This window comes from Lepisosteus platostomus, chromosome 5 (genome assembly GCF_059453375.1).
Source record: "Lepisosteus platostomus isolate fLepPlt1 chromosome 5, fLepPlt1.hap1, whole genome shotgun sequence".
NCBI lineage: Eukaryota > Metazoa > Chordata > Actinopteri > Semionotiformes > Lepisosteidae > Lepisosteus > Lepisosteus platostomus.
Window position 1 is genome coordinate 53500172 of NC_142615.1, and position 22340 is coordinate 53522511.

At 44.8% G+C, this 22340-nt stretch overlaps 4 non-coding genes across 4 annotated transcripts; all 4 read left to right on the forward strand.

Moving 5' to 3' along the window:
* Nucleotides 1–93, forward strand: trnar-ucu (transfer RNA arginine (anticodon UCU)). The gene is made up of 2 exons: nt 1–37; nt 58–93. It is a non-coding gene; the product is annotated as a tRNA-Arg (tRNA).
* A 5587-nt stretch (nt 94–5680) lies between these two features.
* On the forward strand, nt 5681–5768 carry trnay-gua (transfer RNA tyrosine (anticodon GUA)). Its single transcript is given in 2 exon segments — nt 5681–5717; nt 5733–5768. It is a non-coding gene; the product is annotated as a tRNA-Tyr (tRNA).
* A 3489-nt stretch (nt 5769–9257) lies between these two features.
* trnal-uag (transfer RNA leucine (anticodon UAG)) lies at nt 9258–9339 on the forward strand. Its single transcript has one exon. It is a non-coding gene; the product is annotated as a tRNA-Leu (tRNA).
* Nucleotides 9340–12808: 3469 nt separating this feature from the next.
* On the forward strand, nt 12809–12881 carry trnaa-cgc (transfer RNA alanine (anticodon CGC)). Its single transcript has one exon. It is a non-coding gene; the product is annotated as a tRNA-Ala (tRNA).
* Nucleotides 12882–22340: the final 9459 nt, after the last annotated feature.

Consider the following 22340-nt stretch of genomic DNA (forward strand, 5'->3'; position numbering starts at 1 on the left):
GGCTCTGTGGCGCAATGGAGAGCGCATTGGACTTCTAGGCTTTGATAGAATGAAGTCATTCAAAGGTTGTGGGTTCGAGTCCCACCAGAGTCATGTATCATTTTGATTCAACCTTTCAAAATCCTCTAGGGATTAGTGTTGATCAAGTCAAATAAAGGACTTCTTAAGAGTCCACAGTTGAAAATGAACCAGCAGCCACAAGAAAGAAATTAGCACTGGACTGTGATCACATTACTCCTGTCCTGGACTCCTTGCACTGGCTTCCTGTCAACTTCAAAATCCTCATGCTCACCTATAAGGCTCTCCATGGCTTGACACCACAGTACCTGTCTGGGTTATCGCCCTACTCCCCACCTCACAACCTTCGCTCTTCTAATTCTGGTCTCCTATCTGTCCCCCAGTCCATCTACACTCTATGGGTGACAGGGCCTTCTCCTGTTTTGTACCAAAGCTCTGGATCTTTATTCCCAAGGATATCAGAGAGTCACCTTCTCTAAACTCCTTCAAATCCAGATTCAAAACCCTCTTCTTTAGAAGAGCCTTTAATGAACTATTCTTCACCCCTCTGTTCCTACTGTATTTAATACCACCATCTATTGTCTCCTCTAACTGTGTATTCTCATCCTGCTTATCTTGTGTATTTTTTAACTTTATTGGTTTCATTCTGTAAAGCACTTTGAAAAGCCACCTTTAAAGGCACTATATAATGTATAGATTATTATTATTAATAATAATAATAATGAACAGCGCATTTAACACTGAGCACATGCGGTCCTTCTTTGCAAAGGATTGCAAAGGCTGGGAATTAGCCTTTCACTCGTGTTGTTGAAGACCGTATCCTGGCTTTGTTGCAGGAAATGTCTGGATGCCATCACCGGATCAAGGAGAGGATCAGGGTTTTGGGAAGTCTTTTTGATGCCTGACACTGTGTGTTTCCTGGTTGTAACGGGTGTCATTCTGGACCTAAACAACAGAGAACACCGTTGAAATAGCTGAACTGCCTAGCGGACACTTTGTCGCCTTCTTCTGACCTGTATTTAATGCGATTCTCTGAAAACTTGGCACGTTATATCTGTGCTACCTTTATGGAGGGCACACTCATAAGAATCATAGATTCGATCACAAGCATCTAAAAATGAGCCTGAGAAAATGACATCACGCTATGAGGCTGAATGGCACAAATTCTCCTGTTACTTCTGCAGCAAATGTGAGTTTTTTGCTTCTTAACACTGAGATAGTTGGAGATATTTGGCAGCAGTGGGATTCCAACTCACACCCCCAAAGAGACTAGAGCTTTAATCTAGCTCTAAATTAAAAACTAGGTGACTTGTAATGGCTGGTAGGAGAGGAAAGGTATAAATGCTTCTTTTTTGGACAAAGTCTTTATCTTTTTTTTCACCAGTTGTTTTGATCAAATTATTGTAACGCAGTGCCATATTAAGGTATAATATGTACATGAACGTCATGTCTGAGTCGATGATGGCAGCTGAGTATCACTGGAGGACAGTTCATCATGAGTGGGTAAGCCTGCATAATGAGGGAGAAGAGATCGGCCTCTCTGATGCAGTGTCCAGTGACACTAACCTTCTGTCCTACTGTTCTCTGCTAATGTAGATGGTGAATGTTTATTTAGGTGAATGTAAGGTTTCATTCTTGTAAAATATTTCCGAGCACTTTTTTTGTTGCTGAAAATTAATCCTGTGCATTTGAATGAATTCCGATATTGTCACCTAATTCCATACATTGTTTCATCAAACTAGAACATTTAGAGGAGGTCAATTGCATTTATGAATTGCATAGTGATAGTATTTCTTTCCATTTAAATACTTCAGTCAAAAATGTAGAGAAGGTGCTCCTGTTTTCACCATTATAAGAACTGTGATGCACCAGTAATATTTACTCTCATAAAAGTATTGTAATTGTATTGTTCTGTTCTGTAACAATCTTGAGTGACACAAACCTTCTGTTTTACTGCACTACACTTCTCCAGAGGCCAGTTCAGCACACAAGGATCCTCAGTCAAACAAACACTGCAATTGCTTGATAAACGCTATTTCTCATCCTTTCTCTTAGTGTCGGTGCTACTATTGTATGCAAAGGAGGCGACTTGACAATAAAGAGAGTCTTCTTGAAGGTGTGTGTCGGCAAGCTCTCCACTGGCAATTGACTGGGCTTGTGAAGAAATCAATCTCATTCAACAACCATACAAATTGCACAGCTTAAGGCACATGAAGCGAAATCTGTGAGCTGATTGACACAAAACAATGTCACTTCACATTATCTGCAAAGTTGTTTTGCTTGTCTGACCACCTCTTCCTACTTTACAGTGAGCACATATATTTCAGTTTCTTTCTCCCATGTGGAGATGTATCCACTGCCAAAACTGCTGTCTGATTATTTAAATTATCTGTAAAACTGTTACATGACTTCATCTAATTGTAAATTTATAAGACGGTCTGTGAGACATTTGTGAGAGTAGCGGAATCCCAGGGCTGGTATGGAATCACACACAGGCGGGTCTTCTCTGTGATCTGAGTCCCACTGCTCAGAGCTACAGACTGGTCAAATGGTCACTATTGTAGACACGACCATCGGACCATAGGCTACAAATAATCAATATACCGATCATAGTGACACTACTGGTGTTTATTACATAAATACTGTATATAAATAATAAGATAATTCCACACTCATAAAACATTTATAAACATTTTGGGAGGCTGACATACAGTAAAGAAAGTAATACTAAAGGGCTGGAAGTCCTGGAAAGCGTTAATAGATCCTTCTTGCTTTCGACCTGGAACAGAGCCCACAGCTGCCAGATCAGTGATCCCTGAGCCCAGTTCACAGAGAGGAGAACCAGGAGCTCTTCTATGTCTCTAAGAGGGCTGGGAGGAAAGATAAAAGGGGGAAATGTGACATGAGTCCAGGCTGTTCTGTCTGATATTGTTCATGTAGCAGCACTGATTGTCTGAATATCTTCTGGTTCTGGATTGTGAGGATAGAGAGCAGTACAGAGTTGAGATCCTGTCTGAGTGTGAGTCTGAGCTGTGAATCTGACTGAGAAGAGAATAATGATTTTTTATTCTGCCTGAGAATTTTCCTGAGAATTTTTTTCTTTTCCAAGTGGTGTTACATCCCCTTCAGATACTCTACACAGACTGCCAGAGAGAAGAGGATAGAGAGATGGACAGATAAGAGCACACACAGCAAGAGACACCGACGTCTTGATTTACTTTGAAGCAAGTGTTAATTTCTTTTCTGGAACAAGTTGTTTCTGAACTTCAAGAAATTCATACAACTTCTGAAAGATAAAATACAAATCTTGCTTCTCAGGACAGAAGAAATGCTTCCAAAAAATGCCAGTGATTTTTTTCTCCTTTTAACGAAAAGTGGAGAAAAACAACAGCAGTGCAACTCCGTCGGCTTGATTTAGCTTAATACAAGTATTCACTTCCTTTTCTGTAGATTACAGCCTGCGAAAGATGAAATGAACTTCTTGGTTACTCTTGGTCAGTGCAGAAGAAATACTGCCAGCTGGCAGGAAAATGACAGTATTTTATTTTCTTTAACTACAAACATGTGAGTTGTGAAAAGCAACGGGAATGTGTCCCTGTGCAGCTGTTAAACAAAGGGCTGGTGGGTCAAACGTACTCAGGGACGTGCTTCAGATTGTGATGATGTAAACAAAATCTCCGCTAAAAATTGAAGGGATTTCTTCGCAAACCCTCTTGAATGTGGCAGGAAATCTTCGTGTTTTACTCGTGTGCAACTACAACAAGTAAACAAATAAGTACCTAAGTCAATGTCCAAGAAAACCATCTTCACGTGTGGAATTTTTCTTTAACTGGCTGTTGGGAGAATTCATTTATACACCCATTGTATCCTTAGCAAAAATATTTTAAAATTAGAACACAGATTTGTTGGAGAACTTGACAATCCTTGACAATCATTATTAAATGAGCATTATACAAATGTGCGTTGATATTTTTAATATGTACCTTAATTGTAATATATATATATACATAATTGCTTTGATATGGATGTTCATTTGAAGGAATTGAGGAAACTATGAAGGATCGCAGAACAACCAAAGATACATTTGGGCATCTGCTATTGGTAAAGATGAAAGAGTACCTTAAGTGTGAAGCTTTCATACACACGAGAGAAAAAAACAGTTTTAATGCACTTCATTGTCTGATGGTATGCTTATCAATCGTGCATAAAGTGTACATAGCGGAGGATAGTTTCGATCCATCGACCTCTGGGTTATGGGCCCAGCACGCTTCCGCTGCACCACTCTGCTGACAGCTGTTATAATGTGATTCAACACAACTGCTCTATCTTTGCTTTCTAAAAGTGCGCCCGAGATGAAAAGTCTTAACGGTAAACGCAGACGTCACTTTGAGCACTTGGTCTTTTATAGCACAAATCATCACCCGCTGCTCTACATGGGCGTGTCTTCAATATCGTTGAGAACCAAACCTTCTGCTTTCCGAGGCAACTGATTCTTTCGTCGTTAATTCCCAAATCTTCAATGAGAATCAGTGAAACGAAAATCAAACACATGTACACACTCGCGTCCTAACCTGAAAGAAAAATCTACACCCACTTTATAATACTGAAAATGATTCAGGAAGTACAGCAAAGTTCTAAAACCAGCGAATGCATCTGCATACAGTACATAAAATGTCAATTTTTCAAAAGTAAAATCTTCAGCTTTGAAAGATTACCATCCATATATTTTCGTTTTTCTCTTTTTTTACATAACACGCTTTCGAGAAACAAACTGTCTTTTAATTAAGGTTTCATTAGAAAATGTGTATCTTGGTTTGCCAAGTTAAAATCGGCACATCCCAGTGGGCAAAAGATGTAGAATATACGACTATTAAACGCATACCAGACGTGTAACTGTGCTCCGTAACTGGTCTAGAATGAAATTGATTATATGTTTATTATACATAAATGGTTGTAGTTCTATTATACGGATAAATTTAGAAGACTACTATACATATATAGTTAAAGGTCTATTATACATCAAAGAAAGATTTTTATAGGTGTAGAAACTAGTAAATAAAGCCAATGATTTATTTTAGAAATTTATTCTTAAAATATACAACTATTCACACCTGAAAAATATGTAGTTCAAATTATACATTATATGCAATATTGTAATCAACAAATGTCTAACCATCATAAAAAACACAACTAGTAAACTTCAGTTACAAATTCTAGTAACATGGCAATATATATATAGTAATGACAAACACAAACTAATTACATGAACACGGTAATATTTAACTCAAAACCACATTTCGAAACTTCTTTATTTCCACGAAAATATTATTAATGTTGCACAAACGCTACTTTCTAATAAAGACAGAAAGAAACTATTTGTTTTGTGTCTCATGGTGATCCTCCTCTCGATACTAATGAAATGTTTAATATGATCCCTCGAGAAAAAAAAGGAGTCAATTTCCGCCTGGAATGATTGATGCCCCATCAAACATTTTGTAATATCCCTGGAAGTTTATACAGTAGAATCCTGGTTCGTGGCTTAAATTCAAGGTAAACAAGACTAAGGAAACGAGTTGGAAACTTGATGTCGAAGTGGGATTTAAATCACCCGGAACATTTCACTACATTGGGCAGTATGTGCTAGGGAGCATTGCTTGACATCCCTTCGATAGCTCAGTTGGTGGAGCGGAGGACTGTAGTGGAGTCAGTAGGGAATCCTTAGGTCGCTGGTTCGATTCCGGCTCGAAGGAAGGTGCTTTTTGTGTACTTTAATCAAAGAGTTAAAAAAGCGAATCTGTTTCATTCAGACATTTATCAAAAGTTCAATAAACGACGAAGTAGAGGTTCCTGTTCCGAATTCAGCCCACGTCTGATTGTCTTGTTTTGGCCAAGATCCGATCTTTGAATTAAGGGACTACTCTGTCTGCTTTGTAATTCAAAAATGCATACAAATGTCAAGTTTTTTGTAGATATAAAGGTGTTCTCTGTTTTCAAAGGATAGGTACTTAATTGGCATAATGATTTGGTATTGGTTTTGTATCGTTGTATTATGAAGTTTGTGCTTTCTGTGTTTTTATCGTATTGTGAACTTATTTTTTAAACAAATGCTTACAAAGGCAAACACGGCACACATCTGTTTATACCAGTGGTGAATTGTACATTTGTACAAGCTTCTGGGAGTATAACAGGTTCGATATAAAGTGGCAAAAATATAAAAGGGGAATATACCCCAGACTGCGTATAAGCTCTCGTTGTGACTGTTGTTTTATTTTTAGATAAAAATGGCGTACTGTGCACGAAATGTTGCAGAAACACAATTTGATATTTTAATAATTATTATTTTAATAATTTGATCAAATTGAGACCCAGGATCCAAATCTTCAGTTCTGATTTTTTTAAGTGATATCTTTCCTTCCTGTCGTGGAAGTCACACGATGTGAGCAATTGTTTTTTTTTACGTTGCGATCCAAAGATCCTCAGGCGCACTGTAACCAAACCAGGATGGATTCTGCTCGGAGCCGGACTGAGCTCATTCTCACTCCCTGTGCTAAAAACAGAATTAGCTCTTCCCCGAACATCGTCTACAGCTGCTGGATGGTGCTCTGCGTCTTACTGCTCCGGCAATTACTTTGACGAAAGACAGATCACTTGTGCGCTTTTAACCTTCTCGCAGCTACAGCTATAGCCCTGAAAAAAGCATTAGCTTTATCAGTTTTTACATTAATCTATTTTGAATCAAAGTTTGATATTTTTTTATTTTTTATTGCATTTTACATTACAATTATAATAATAATAATAATCATTATTATTATTACGCACACTTATATAGCGCTGTTCTGGATACTCCACTCAATGCGCTTTACAGGTAATGGGGACTCCCCTCCACCACCACCATTCTCCTGAATGATCACAGAGAGTCAGGACCTCGGTTTTACGTCTCAGCCGAAGGACGGCACCTGTTTACAGTTTAGTGTCCCCTTCATTGTACTGGGATATTAGCACCCGCATGGACCGCAGGGTGTGCGTCAAGCGACAGAAACCAGACGTGTGTCGGGCTCGGCTGCGAGCAGGACAATGACATCACAGGGACAAAGTAGAGGAAATCAAAAGGGTTCTATAAAAGACCTGTGTAAGCTGTTGGTTTGCAGTCTGGACTCTAAATCCTCCTATCCGATTTTAAATCTCTCTAATACCTGAGCTGCGGCTTCTTCCGAGTATTTATTCGTATACTTATTATGTGTAAGTGTATAGATGAAACCTTTCATATATTGTTCAGTTTAAATCAAAATGCTTTACTAATACAAGAGAGAAATATAGTATGAAGGATGTGACAAATCTATGATTTCTTGGAACAAAACGGTTTTTATTTGCATTCGAAATGAAGCGGAATTTTAGCGGGACACACAAACCCTTTGTCCTTTTTAGAGTTTTTAGAGTGAACAGACATAAATGTAGAAAACGTGTTTTTTAGCACTACAATAGCAGGGTCAGTGGCATAATGAATAACGCGTCAGGCCTCGCGTCAGAAAATTATAAGTTGGACTGCCGTCTGGCTTGTTGCGTTTATACCACTTACGTTGTTTTATATAAATGAACTCCACCTGAAAGCTATAGAAAACACTTTGGGTAAGTTGTCTGCAGCCTCATGCGAATTTCGACAACTAACCCAAAACACTGTACTGTCTGGAGATCAGCTCCAGCTCTGAACTCAATTGCAATGAAAAACCATGCGTAACAAAACTGGAGAACAGCTGAACTTGTGTTCAGTTCGGTGATGAGGGATCAGAACTGTCCTTGTTGTAATTAGCACGAACTGCACAGGCTCTGAATCAGACCATGTCAATTAGTCTGATCAATGTAGGACACGTTAATGTAGAATTATTAAAAGGTTTATTAGTTAGTTAGTTCAGGTTTACCCACTTGAACTAATGTAGAATTATTACTTGGTCTGTCTCTTGTTTGTATATAAATGAATGTCTCTGACAACTTAATGTTAGTTTTACGATGTAGGTCAGGCGTTGACATATGCACGAGTATACTAAATGTCTCACTCCTGATTCAACTCATGTTCTATAGGAGATTGGCGATTCCTCCTGTTTCTCATACAACCATATCAGAACAGAAGCCCGTTTCACCCAGCTCTGATTCAAGATCGACTTGCATCTTTATCCCTTTTTTGTTCGTGATCATTATTTTCTTTAGTTATGATCAATATTGAACTTTTTCTAAATGAAATGACAATAATCAAACATGCAGGCAGATTTTTGAAAAGTATTCGGAATTGACAGGGTGCCCCTTTGGAACAATCGTCAGAAATTGTGAGAAAATGAAAGTTATGTAAGCTCTCACACAAAGCATTGAAGATTGGAATCTGAGTGTAAAAAAGTTACCCGTCTCCCAATGATAGGCAGGGATACACACCATGACTCGAATAGACTCAGCGAACTTTAACACCTATGATATTACGAGTGCTTTGCACGTGTCGAATTTCAAGAAGGAACTACTACAACAGTTGTGGACATAATTCAATACCACCGGCAAAGTCCAATGCCGGCAACATCTGAGAAAATAATGTTCACTCATGGAATTTGGTCTTTGAATGGCTGGCGGGAAAATTCATTTATACTTCTGTTGCACCCTCAGCTGAAACATGTTAAAATAACAAAGCAGATTTGTTGCAGAACCTGACAAGAATTATTGGGTTAGCACTGTATGTATTCTTGTATATTTACTTTAATTTTAATATAAATGTAAACATGCATGCTGTATAAGCTATTGTAATTTTAAAATATGTTAGCTGAGGATGCGAAGGGGGCTATTATACCTTGTGAAACACGCAAGGAACTGTAAAAAGGCTGTTATTTGAATAAAATTGGCGATCACAAGAAAACCACAATTTATGTGGTATTATCATCAATATCCTTCAAAATCTACGTTCAAATGAAGGATTTGAAGAAACTATGAAAAAAGCAACAGTAATAGCAGAGGATTTTGATTTTTGCTCTTCAAGTCAGCAGATCACCGTAGAGTTGCACCCCTACAAACAGCACAAAGGATGAATCCCACCACCTTCATTATTGCTGTGTTTGTGCCAGTGAAAGTAGCGTTTGTGTTATTGAAAGCATCTCGGAAGATGAAGGTGCAGTCACTTCCACATGTCATGATATCATTAGATCTGACGACAAGAGCTGAAGCCCCCCCTAGTCCAAGACAGCAATGTGAAGATGGGCATGGAGGAAGGTAGCGTGGCTGAGTGGTCTAAGGTACTGGATTTAGGCTCCAGTCTCTCTGGGGGTGTGGGTTCGAATCCCACTGCTGCTAAATATTAATGTTTTAAGACCTGCAATACAATCAGTAAAAGCGCTTTTTGTTAGGCTGCGGGAGGTGTTTAGAGATAGACTTTCTAAAAGACAGGCTTAACATCAAGGCAGAAAAAATATTTTGTTTTCTCAACAGAAATTCTCTTTGGCACGTTCAGCTTTATGTAGGGAACAACGTCTGCCAAGATCACTTTTGAGGCAGTGCACATGATAGTGTACCGGCAAGTACATTTAATATTGGCTGTGGTGGTGAGCTGCTTTTGTCTGTGAAACTTTTAATTCTTCACGCCGAATCGTTGGCAGGGGTAAAGCTTATTAAATCTTTGAACATAGCGCTCCATCAGAAATACTTTGTTCGTGATCAAAAGAGATCAGAGGATTAACTTCATGGATTCACATAGCATACCTTACAGGAAAGATTTAAAAGGGGAATTGATTGTGCTTCCTGATGTTGTTCCTGTCGTTTCTTTGGATACAAAGGTGAATGTTCTTTGACGTTCTGCTAGAGTATCCACTGGGTGGGCTTTATCAATCAGCTCGGAGAGGTCATCAGTGCTCTGTCTCTGGAAAATAATCAGCACTGTCGTTTTTCCCTGTGCTGTCTTTTAAAACATATAAGATCACGAGTTTACAGATTTCTCCAAATAACAACTATACATTTTAACCCAGCGGTTAGCATTCCTTCAATCCAATAGTTTTACTCCGGGTAAAAAGCAGCGAAATATATAGAGAGATTATATTCAAATATTTCAACGTTCTAATTGGATTACCTGTATGGAGATATCGCTCAGAATTCCTAATATGATTTTGAGTTCAGTTTTGCTTTACTACTTTCAGAGTCTTTTATTGACCTTGCTGAAGCAGAGAAGTGACATAATCACAAATGCGACTTACCTGTGCTGCTGTTTTTGGTTAATAATGATTATTGCAAGGAAAAAAAAACAGCTCCTTGCATTAAGAGCAAGAGCAACCAACACGCTCGCTTGTTGAGTTGGGTTTTTTTTCCGTGGTGCTCTTCCTCAGATGTAAAGTTATTTGGCGAGCAAGGACCTCTGAGAAGGAGCCTGAATCCATCAAGAACTCAGAAATTCTAATATCGCACTACTGTCAAAAAGGAAGAAGAGATCTGCTTCTTCCTTTTTGAGTGTTTTGGTGTTTAAGAGCACGCTTCCTACCTCGAATGTTAGTTTCAGGAGATGTGCTACCAGATAAATGATTATCTTGAAAAGGTTTGGGGATGCACTGGCCGGGATTAAAACCCGGCTCAATTATTTGGAAGTCACCTGTACTACCAACACACTTCTAAGAAGCACCCGCACATTTTCGCAATCCTCTCTCTCACCTACAAAGATATGAAGACACAGACGACCAATGAAAACTAATTTGATTCACTCAAGGCTTCACTCTTCTGTTGTGATGTTGTTTTAATTAGTGTTAGCTGTGATGAGGTATTGTTTCTGTCTCTTAAAGTTTAAGAGTCTGCTCCTTTCTTCCTGGTATAGAAAAAAACATGTTCCATCTTTGTTTACAAACACCACTGTAAATTATTTGTCCATCTCTAAAGCCTGTGTGTATTGACAAGGCAATTCAAAAGCACATATTAAATAAGAACACGATCCTTCTTGTTACCATTCCCGTGGTTGGAGTGTTGTTTCGCCCTTTAACGTTCTTCTACAATATTTACAGACAGGGCTTTATCACTGGAGTTGTGTGCATCGGTCCATGAACATCAACTGTACTGCTGTTTTTCTATGCGTAATTTAATCGCAAGCACTTAAAAGATGCAAAAAGATTTCAAAGAAAACATAATTGAAAGACAGTCGAGTAAGGAGGTAGAAAAACGCTCTCCCCCGTTGAAGAATCAACCACCGTCGCCCATGTGACTGGATATAAAAATAAATTATTCATTTCAATTATTCATGAAGGGTGGATTGTGGTCAGTGAACATATGCACATCTTTAAGTCAGTTCCACCATCTGTGCCATAGGGGATGTAGTTCAGTGGTAGAGTGCATGCTTTTCATGTATGAAGTTCCGAGTTCAATCCCTGGCATCACCAGATGTCTTACATTATTGTGCTCACATCGCAATCTTCTGTTGAGTGAGAACTCTTTGCTCGTGTTCATAGAGAGACAGGTTTACACAATTAAACTCAGTCACACACGAAGTGCTACAGTGTTGCTCTGCTGTTTTAAATGTACCTCCAAAGCATTTTGTTCTGTTAACTACCAAATGATTTGAACTAATTTTACATCATATTCAGGAAATCCAGAGAAGGTCATCAGACTTTTAGTGGCTGTTGAAGAAAACACCTGTTGAATCTCACCAGGGATTTCTTGAGAGATCATTCAGCAAGCGAGTTAACAGGGGTTAACGTAGAGAGTGGCGGAGGTGGGATGTCAGGGCTTGACGTCACTGCTTTATGCAAAGAATGGAGGGGTGGTCGTCAGGGCTATATGACTGTGCTTCACGCAGAGAGTGGTGGGGGTGTGATGTCAGGGCCATACGACAGTGCTTTACACAGAGAGTGGCGGAGGTGGGATGTCAGGGCCTGACAACACAGCTTAACGCAGAGAGTGGATGGGTGGGTGTCAGGGCCATATGACACTTCTTTACGTAGAGAATGGCAGGGGTGGGATGTCAGGGCTTGACGACACTGCTTTATTCAAAGAGTGGAGGGGTGGGTGTCAGGGCTATATGACAGTGCTTTCCGCAGAGAGTGGTGGGGGTGGGATGTCAGGGCCATATGACACTGCTTTACACAGAGAATGGAGGAGGTGGGATGTCAGGGCCTGAAAACACAGCTTAACGCAGAGAGTGGAGGGGTGGTGTCAGGGCCATACGACACTTCTTTACACAGAGAGTGGTGGGGGTGGGATGTCAGGGCCATATGACACTGCTTTATACAGAGAGTGGCAGGGGTGGGATGTCAGGGCCTGAAGATACTGCTTTACGCAGAGAGTGGCGGAGGTGGGATGTCAGGGCCTGACAACACAGCTTAACGCAGAGAGTGTAGGGGTGGGCGTCAGGGCCATACGACACTTCTTTATGCAGAGAGTGGTGGGGGTGGGATGTCATGGTTATACGACAGTGCTTTCCATTGAGAGTGGTGGGGGTGGGATGTTATGGCCATAAGACACTGCTTTATGCAGAGAGTTGAGGGATTGATGTCAGGGCCATACGACAGTGCTCCACTCAGGCCTCTGCTTGAATTTGTACTCCTCCTCTCTCCCTACCTCTACCTCTATGATATTTGCACTTTCTGGAGAGGCGATTTTCTCCACTTCAGTAGCCCGATTGCGTGGAGAGGGCTGTAGAATGTGGCACCGCCTTTCCTGCTCCGTCCATGACAGGCGTGCTGGTCTCTGGAGAGAGAGCACGGTCCATCAGCGCACACCAATAAAGGCACTGGAAGCAGCTGAAACGCATTGGCGAAGCTCAGCACTGGGCCGCTGGGCACATCTTACCACCGTTTCCGTAGTGTAGTGGTTATCATGTTCGCCTCGCATGCGAAAGGCCCTCGGTTTGAAACTGGGCGGAAACAGACTGGCTTCTTTTGTCGCATACAAATGGGTTGTACAACTTTTAACTAGCAAATGGAAGAGGGCTGAAGTAAGAGACAAGATGTAAATAGGGTTAACTTAAGTCAGTTCTGCCTGAAAATTAGACTTCTAAGCAACAGGGGTTTATGGCAGGAAAGGGGGTTAACTGATAAGGATTCCAGATGCGAGGGGGCATAATCTTAAACTGACCATTTGGCCAGGGTCTCTTAACTGGCCAAATACCACGACCCCCCCTTACCATAACACCGAATGACGTCTGAAGCAGCAAGGAAGGACTATATAACCTAAAAGTTTGTACCGGCACATCGAACAATACTTCGGTTTTGTTGTTTCTTGTGTCCGTCATGGCAGTGAACAGGTCCTGGTTACAGGATCTCTAAAAAAGGAAATAAAGACTGAAATCAGATCCGACCCGCCATGCTGCCACGTTGACGGTGCACTGCCCAGTGAAAGTGGCAGCCTGTCCCTGGACTGTGGGAAACTGGAGCACCTGGAGGAAACCCCCACAGACCAGGGAGAGAACATGCAAACTCCACACAGACAGCACCCACACCCCAGGTCCAGCACTGTGAAGCATGCCCGACGATGCGGAAGGGCTTTTACAAATGAGTGTGTAACTCACACTGGTGCCCAGGATGGCCTGCTACCGGAACGCAACCTAATTTTCTTAATGCAGTTTGTTCGAAGCGGTTTGCAGGAGCTGGAGGTGAGGACTGAGCTGGGGTCCAGTGTGCGAGAGTGACTACTGATGTCGTGTGTGTGTGTGTGTGTGTGTGTGTGTGTGTGTGTGTGTGTGTGTGTGTGTGTGTGTGTGTGTGTGTGTGTGTCTGGATCATTGTGAGCGCCGTCAGGTTTGTGTATTTGTTTAAACAAGAGGACGTGTCTGACTCTGTGTGAGGGTGCAGCTCTAACTGTGCGCGCGCGGGCGTGTCTATCTCTCTACAATGCATGAGGGGCTAAATCTGCCTCTGAGAAACTGACTTTTCAGAAGAAAAATCTATGAAAAGGCACGGCCTGGCCCTCTTCTCTTGCTCCCGACGTATAACACACTGGGGGATGAAGCTGGTGTCTTCAGCTGTAACCCTAGCTATTTATGCAAACAGCTCTTTTATGAAAAGCAGCTCTAGGCCTAGACAAGAGGAACAGATAAAACAAATCTTAGATTTATGGCTTATTCAAAGCAGACTGAGCGCTGCTATACTGTATGTAGGAGCCAGAGATGAAGAATGAGCTATTTAAGGAAATCAGGAGTGTGAGAGAGGGAGTGTGTGTTTTTCCTCCCAATAGAGAAGGCTTGTGGTTCTTTCTGCTTTTCTGCACAGGCTGCCAACGTAAGTACGTGTTGGGTTCTTGGTTTGAATGCTCGAGTTGTCAAGCTGGCGTTTTTTGTTCCTATTGGAGCCCATAATTGTGAACAAGGCGCTTGAGGACGTCTCTGTGCGGGTGTGCGTTTGTAATGACGTGTGTGCGCATCTCTGTAGCGGATGTTTCAGTAAAAAAACGCATTTAAAACATTCAACCTTTTCATGTTCCTAATATTCTTTCATTCTTCACAATAATAACTAAGGTTGCTGCTGGAAGAGGTGTTAGTGGGGCCAGCAGGGGGAACTCTCACCCTGTGGCCCATGTGGGTCCTAATGCCCCAGTATAGTGACGGGGACACTGGAAAAACTGTAAACAGGTGCCGTCCTTCAGATGAGACGTAAAACCGAGGTCCTGACTCTCTGTGGTCATTAAAAATCCCGGGGTGTTTCTCGAAAAGAGTAGGGGTTTTACCCCAGTGTCCTGGCCAAATTTCCCATTGACCCTTACCAATCATGGCCTCCTAATAACCCCCATTTATGAATTGGCTTCATTACTCTGCTCTCCTCCCCACTCATAGCTGGTGTGTGGGGAGCGTTCTGGTGCACTATGGCTGCCGTCCCATCATCCAGGTGGATGCTGCACATTTGTGGTGGTGGAGGGGAGTCCCCATGTCCTGCAAAGCGCTTTGAGTGGAGTGTCCAGAAAAGCACTATATAAGTGTAAGCAATTATTATTCATTATAATGTAATAAGTCCATTATTTCTCACCCCTCCATTGCAAGGCATACACAACACAAACACCAGGAACAATTATCTCAGAAGTGAATTGCAAATGTATTGAGTTGTGATGCAACTGTAACTTGAACCTAACATGACTGTGGCGTGCATTTTTGAAATTGCATTTTCACAGCTGAAATACAAAATGAAGCTGATCGCAGTCCAAACTCAAGGTATTGTTGTAAAACTAAATATTCAACATGTTTCTACCTGTCCCTTTTCAGCTCACTCAGAAGTCCACAGCCTGCAGCCTGGTGCCTCTCTGTCTCCCCCCTCCACACTGCTGGTCCAGTGGAGGTGCTATTTGATCCTGCACGATCTGTCCGGAATCGTATAGTCTTACTGAGCAGCGCAGGGCTCCCTGGCCCCAGGTACGAACAGTGAGTGTCAGTGCAGAACAGCTCTCTGACACTCCGCTCCCTCACTCCAGCTGATCAGGGCAACTACACAGTGAGGGACCTTAATGGAAGCAGTATCAGCACTGTGATCGTCACTGTGGGTGGTGAGCAGGTCTACAGTAGGATCACTAGAGGGCTCTATATTCTTGACAGAGTGTGTTCTTATATCATCCTCTGTCCTGATTGTCTTTCAGCTCACAGAGACAATGTCACCCTGCAGCCTGAAGCCTCTCTGTCTGTCCCTCTGTTCACTGGAGAGCCAGTGGAGGTGCTGTTTGATCCTGCAGGAGGTGGAAACTGGACCTCAGTGTGTTCTGTCCAGAACAGCACAGCCAGCTGTGTCCCCCAGTACAGTTTTTTTTTTATTTTTGATGATTAGCCATATGTTGATTACAATATTGTACATAATGTATAATTTGAACTCGATATTTTTCAGGAGTGAATGATTGTATATTTTCAGAATAAATTTCGAAACCAAATTATTGTCCCTCGATCTCTGTCTCTCTCTCGTCCTGCTGTCTGTCTGTCCCTGCCTCTCTGTCTCTCTCTCTTTCAGCCCCGTCTGTCAGTCTGTCTGTCCTTCTCTCTCCTTCCTCTCTCTCTCTCCTTCCGCTCTCTCTCTCGGTTTGTTTGTCCCTCAATCTCAATCTTTCTCTTTGCCTGCTGTCTTTCTGTGCCTTCATCTTTGTGTCTCTCTCTCCTTCCTTTCTGTCTGTCTCTCTGTCTGTCTTGCGTTGTCCCAGCTGGGCCTGTCTCCCCGGCTCTCTGCCTTCAGCTCTGTTCGCCGATGTCCCACCAGCCCGTCTCTCTCTCAGCCTGTCTCTTGACTTGCAGGAGGAAGAGGAGGTGGAGACAGCTCCTCCGGCAGGAGAGAGGAAGAAGGTCAGTGCTGGTCCCACCCTGCCTCCTGTCCTGTCTGTGGTGGAGTTTCGCCATCTTGTCTGTCTTGTCAGCCCTGTCTGTCAGTGTCTCTCTCCTCCTCATCTCTGTGCTGTGGTGTCCAGTCAGTGTGTCTCTCTCCTCCTCCTCTCTGTCCTGTGGTGTCCAGGCAGTGTGTCTCTCTCCTCCTCCTCTTCTCTGTCCTATGGTGTACATTGGGTCAGTATTAGTGGGCTACACCCAGGCTGACTCACTGCGAGTGTGATCTCAGCAGAGTCTCTGTACTCTTAGGACACTTGACTCACCTGTCTCTCTCTTTCTCTCCCTGTGCTGTCCCTCTCCTGCCCCCTCTCTCCCTCCTCAGACTCCAGCTGGAGGAGGTCCAATCACCACCTCCTGTGAGACAGAAGAAAAAGAAGGTGGGTAATGCTCTGATCCTCTCTTTACTCCTGTCCAGTGTCCAGTCAGTGTGTGTATATGAACCCCTCTCTCTCTCAGTGCAGTGTTCATGTACTGGAGTGTCCAGTCAGTGTGTGTGTATGAACCCCTCTCTCTCTCAGTGCAGTGTTCATGTCCTGGAGTGTCCAGTCCGACTCTTAACGTGACTCTCCTGTCTCTGCTTCAGAAGTGCTGGTGCGTCTTTTTAAAGTCCCTGAGCTGCATGTCGGTGGAGACAGATGATAAGGACGAGCCGATGGAGGCGGCGGAGACCGTGTGTCAGGAGAGGAAGAGCGAGGGAGAGGAGGAGCAGGCTGCCGGGAAGGACAAGAAGAAGAAGAGGAGGTGCAGGTGAGCAGACAGGGGGACGCCGCCCGGTCGTGTCTGTGATTCAAGAAGGAGTCTCCTCTTGCTGTTTGATGTCATGGTGATGTCCGTGTCTGTGTCCCTCACACCTGCAATAACAATATTCTTTCCAGGTTCCTTTCCTGGTTCTGTGCCAGCTAAGATCGGAGTCGCCTTCCCCACCAAGGACTGGACTGGACTGGACTGGACTGGAGCTGAGGGACACCAGACTGGACTGGACTGGAGCCAAGGGACCCCAGACTGTGCTGGACCGAAGCTGAGGGACCCCAGTCTGTGCTGGGCCAAAGCTGAGGGACCCCAGTCTGTGCTGGACCAAAGCTGAGGGGCCCCAGTCTGTGCTGGACCAAAGCTGAGGGGCCCCAGACTGGACTGGACTGAAGCTGAGGGACCCCAGACTGCACTGGACCGGAGCTGAGAGACACCAGACTGGACTGGAGCTGAGGGACCCCAGACTGCACTGGACCGGAGCTGAGAGACACCAGACTGGACTGGACTGGAGCTGAGGGACCCCAGTCTGTGCTGGACCGAAGCTGAGGGACCCCAGTCTGTGCTGGGCCAAAGCTGAGGGACCCCAGTCTGTGCTGGACCAAAGCTGAGGGGCCCCAGACTGGACTGCACTGGAGCTGAGGGACCCCAGTCTGGACCGAAGCTGAGGGACCCCAGTCTGTGCTGGGCCGAAGCTGAGGGACACCAGTCTGGACTGAAGCTGAGGGACCCCAGACTGTGCTGGGCCGAAGCTGAGGGACCCCAGTCTGTGCTGGACCGAAGCTGAGGGACCCCAGACTGTGCTGGACCGAAGCTGAGGGACCCCAGACTGGGCTGCACTGGAGCTGAGGGACACCAGACTGGACTGGACTGCACTGGAGCTGAGGGGCCCCATACTGGACTGGACCAGAGCTGAGGGGCCCCAGACTGGACTGGACCGGAGCTGAGGGACCCCAGATCCCAGTCTGGACTGAAGCTGAGGGACCCCAGTCTGGACTGAAGCTGAGGGACCCCAGACCCCAGTCTGGACTGAAGCTGAGGGACCCCAGACTGGACTGTGGAAAACTTTCACATTATCTCCACCTGAGTCCTCAGATCGTCTGCATGACCTTGTATTATTAAGTATTATTTTAAGGTCCTGTGATGATCGTAAGATGGGGGTGTCCCTTGACATTAATCTGTATTGTAATTTTTGTTCTTTTGTTAAGCATCATTAAAATGTTTTTTAAAAAAAGCTTTTGGTTTTTTCCCTCCCCCCCCGAAACGAACGAACAGAGTCTGTCTTTCTCTTTCATCCCGGAGAGTTTGTGGTTGATGGATTGAGGCCGAGAGCCCTCGTTGTCGGCGTGCCACCAGTTAGCGGGGCTAAAGCAGGGGGGGCATCGTGTCCAATACTCCTTGAAACGAGACAGATTTCAAGCCACCTCCGTCTGAAGAGAAGGAAGTTGACCACGAACTCCAGGGTGTCCTAGGAAGCTCTTTAGCCATCGTTTGCCCAGCAGCCATCTCACCCTGCAGCTCCCAGCTAGCAGCCCCCTCCCCACTGGAGCCCAGCAGGTAGAAGCCTGGTCAGTACCTGGAGGGGAGACTCCTGGGAAAAACTGAGGTTGCTGCTGGGAGAGGTGTGAGTGGGGCCAGCAGGGGGCGCTTTCACCCTGCGGTCTGTGTGGGTCCTGATGCCCCAGTATAGTGACGGGGGACACTGGACTGTAAACAGGCGCCGTCCTTCGGATAAGACGTCAAACCGAGGTCCTGACTCTCTGTGCTCATTAACAATCCCGGGGTGTTTCTGGAGAAGAGTAGGGGTGTTACCCCAGTATCCTGGCCTGATTCCCCCCCTGGTCTTGACCCATCATGGCCTCCTTATCACCCCCCCTCTCTGAACTGACTCCATCCCTCTGCTCTCCTCCCCACTGAGAGCTGCTGTGTGCTGAGCGGACTGGAGCATCATCCACGTGGGGGCTGCACACTGGGGGGGCTGGAGGGGATCCCCCTGACCTGGGAAGAGCTCTGAGTGGAGAGTCCAGACGGATTAATTATTATTATTATTATTCGTGCTGCACTGGGCTTCAGTCCTGGTAGTGAGAGGGGGATCTGTGATCAGTACAGATACTTATGACTGTATAATAATACACGATAGAAATGGAAAACAGGGTAGCGCTGTAGTCTCTTCGAAACGTTTTGAACTGCCAGAAGAAGTTTTCACAACCCGGACTCGTGAAGGTACAGGTCTTCTCCCTTCGTCCGGAGTAAGGTGAGAGGTTATCCCCTCGGGGCGCAGTATCCCCGATGCACCCCCCCACCACCACCCAAAATGACACACACTTCTGTGACGATTGGGAGACCCCGGTTCGATCAGCCCCTGCGGTGTAGGAAACGACCCGCTGGAGAGAACACGCAGACTCCGCACAGAAGGGTCACCTCGTCATTTATTCCAACAGCAAAACACCAGAGAGAAACGGGTCTCCGAAAGATGAGCGCACACCGGGAAAAACACTACAGGGTCATTACAAATGGGAATAGGAGTTCTTTTTTTCTTTTCCGGACGTCAGTTGTATCGTGTCCTGGTGATTTCTCCTGTTTCGAACGGAGTTCAATGTCACGTTTCTACTTTATTAGAGAGAGGCACTGAACTTTGGGGAACGTGACATCCACCCAGTATTACTAGTAGGTTGATAAATATAAATGTTCTTTTTCCCCCCGTATGATACCTCGCGAAATATAACGATGGCCAACTCCTTAAGTCGAAATTTAAACCCTTCTCACGCTACAAGACAGTCCGTCAACATCGCCGCGGCCCGAAGCGCGACCTTCGGTATGACGTTGGCGGAAGGGGGTAGGGTAAGTACGTCACAGCCGGGGGAAGCCCCTATCACGTGAGAGGGGTGCTGCGGGCGACGAGCCCCCGGGGGCGAAGAGAAGTTGATTTGCGTGGGGTGTGGAAACACTACACGACCGGGCAAGCGAGCCGTTTTTTTTTTTGTTTTGTTTTTTCAGAACATCAGAACAACCGCAGAGATGACCATCGATCCACTCCGGACGTTTCCTTTTTTGTCCTTTTTGGCCTCCAAAATAAAAAAAAAAACTGGGATCCATCGTGGCGTTGCCAAATTAAAACGTCAACCACTTTTCGGGCTTTCGTGCTGTCCATGATGAAACCGTCATGGTTGTGTAAGGATACGTTACGTCACAGACCGGCGGCGCTCGGACGTGAGGAGTGTCGTTACGTTTTTGAAACGGGCACGTCAGACAAGATCTCTGACAAGATCTCTGAAAAACCCAAACCTGTAAGATTCAATTTCAATTCAGTTTTTTTTATATAGCGCCTTTCACAACAAGAATGCCCCAAGGCCCCGAACAAAGGAGTTGTTCCACACCCCCGCCACACTCTGTGTACAGTAGAGCCCCCTGTACTGACTGGAGGAGCTCACCCAGCTGTGTCTGGAGAGAAGCCGGGGTATCGGCTTCAACCACAGGGCTGGGCGGCTTGTTCCCCACCCCCATCCCCTTCTGTGTACAGAAGAGCCTCCTGTCCTGACTCCAGTAGGAAATGTCACCTGGAGGCAACACACCGGCTTCTTTTAACAGATCACCTCGGGATCGGGAACAACGGAGCTGTGTGCGGCCGTCTGTACGGAGGGGTTCAGCGCGGGGGGGCTCCGGGCTCGGGTCTGGACCCGGGGGGGGGGGGGGGGCTGTCTGTGTGGAGTCTGCATGTTCTCCCTGTGTTCTTCGGGTCCAAAGACAGGCTTTTGGGCTAATTGGCTTCTGGGAAAACTGGCCCTGGTGTGTGTGTGTCCTATGATGGAGTGCTGTCCTGTCCAGGGTGTGTGAGTGAATGTGTGTTTGTCATGTGATGGACTGGTTCCTGTCCAGGGTGTGTGAGTGTGTGTGTCTGAGTGTCCTGTGAGGGACTGGTGTCCTATCCAGGTTGTGTGTGTGTGTCCTGTGAGGGACTGGTGTCCTGTTCAGGGTGTGTGAGTGTGTGTGTGTATCCTGTGAGTGACTGGTGTCCTGTCCAGGGTGTGTGAGTGTGTGTGTCCTGTGATGGACTGGTGTCCTATCTAGGGTGTGTGTATGTCCTGTGATGGACTGGTGTCCTGTCCAGGGTGTGTGAGTGAGTGTGTGTGTGTCCTGTGATGGACTGGTGTCCTGTCCAGGGTGTGTGAGTGTGTGTGTCTGTGTGTCCTGTGATGGACAGATGGTACCAAGCCTGGACACCCATGAGACACTGGCTTCCTCAGAAGACTCTCACGGAGGGCACACTGTCCCTAACCCGGGTCCAGAAGAAACTACAGTGATCTATAATTCCTGCGCCTCGGAAGGGTTTATGACGTCTATGTCCGGCGCCCGCGCCCGTGGACTGGCGGTTTGGCGTCGCGCTCCGCAGCTCGTGCTTCGGTGCGAGGCAGGGCGGGAGGGAGTCGATGTGGCCTCGGCGCCATCTTTGCTGGTGAGTCAATTGTGACCGGTGCGGTACAATAAATCATCAATAAACCTTTTCCCACCCCGTCCAGTATTTCTGTCGCGGCCCACGTCCCTTACAATCGACAAACTATAAAAAAAACAGTAGCCCTTCGCAACATTACACGCCATTTTTTTATTTTAAACATCCGCTAGATACGCAGGTGGCTCGATACCTGTCTTATCCTCGCCGGCGTCTTTATACCGGCAAGTGAATTTTATTTGGGGTCCCTCAGAATTGTGACAGAAATGTCAGTGAACCACAATAAAAAACGAAACTTTTTTTTTAAAGGCGGTGAATGGATTTTTTGAGTAACCGTGTAGCGACTAACGTAAGGAAAAAAAGTTGTCTTTCCCTACGAAGACGTTTTGGTACAGGACTTTCTTTAAATATCAGTTGTGCATAGCGTTTTACAAAAAGTTGATGATGATCTTGGAGATAATTGCAAAGGAAAATTGAGATAACTACCAAAACATTACGTGTGAAACGACAGGACAGAACTTTGAACCCACAAAGAAACAAAGGTATGAAATATTGCCTCGTCATGGGGGGTTGATAATTGTAGTAAGTGTTCCTAATTTTCGTAAAGAAATGTATATTATGGGAGTCACACGTGAGATTTAGTGTATATACGTTTCATATTGTGCATATATACGGGGTTAAAAAGTGGAATGAGTATGATTATAAACTCGTGTGTCCTATAATCAGATAATTTTTGAACAAGCTTTGATTAGACAGGTGAAAAACAACATCAGATCCTTTATTTTAATATATTCTCACGTCTGAATATCAGCTTCTCCCCTCTGGCCAACATTTCAGGGCTCCCAG